The sequence below is a fragment of the Seriola lalandi genome, unplaced genomic scaffold (genome assembly GCF_002814215.2).
Source record: "Seriola lalandi dorsalis isolate HSWRI2012SDOR001 ecotype SW California unplaced genomic scaffold, Sedor1 jcf7180002054970, whole genome shotgun sequence".
Lineage (NCBI taxonomy): Eukaryota > Metazoa > Chordata > Actinopteri > Carangiformes > Carangidae > Seriola > Seriola lalandi.
The window spans coordinates 1,264,251-1,265,020 of NW_019525521.1; positions in this window are offsets into that span (position 1 = coordinate 1,264,251).

Here is a 770-nt window from a genome sequence, read left to right on the forward strand (position 1 = left end):
TCACACACTAAGGGGTAAAGCAAGCTAAGCTAAGCTAAGCTAAGCTAAGCTAAGTTAAAAGTCCTCCCCTAGTGAGGTCAGGAGCTGCCCAAAGCCCCACTCAGCCCTGAACCCGTTCATGTTCCCGGTCAGTGTGAAAAACGCTCGCTCTACTTTCAAACGAGCTGCCACCAAACCTTTCAAACAGCGGACCGGGTCAGTCCAGCCTTCCTCCCTCATCTGGTTTTTCCTTGTCCTCCAAATTGCCAACTTGGCAGCTGCAAAAATAAAATTAATTAAAACCAGGGCCATCCGTTTTTCAACAGGAGGCTTGTACAGGAGACGCCAGCTGCCTTTAAGGGAAGCCTGAAGCCAGAAACCTGTACAAACTCTTCCCCCAGGTTTAGACCGCTCTCGATCAGCTGAGTGACACAGGCCTGATCCTTAAGAAACACCACCACGGCTTTGTTCATACGGGAGGCGTACGAGATGTTGCCGTGGCCCACCTGCTCTCCCACCGCCAGCAGCACCTGCTCCACGGTGGAGCTGGGCCGCGGCACCAGCCTCACTCCATGTCTCAACGACAGGGACAGCGTCTCAGAGGACGCCATCCCCGCCACGAAACACGGAAAAACACCCAACAAAAACCACCAACAGTCACCAAACACTAACTAAACACCATACAATTAAACCAGTTACCAAACAATAACACACAGTAAGAAAAAAAGAAAGAGAAAACCGACTTTTCACCCGGAAAACTCACACACTCTCACCGTCCTCCACTCCCAGCA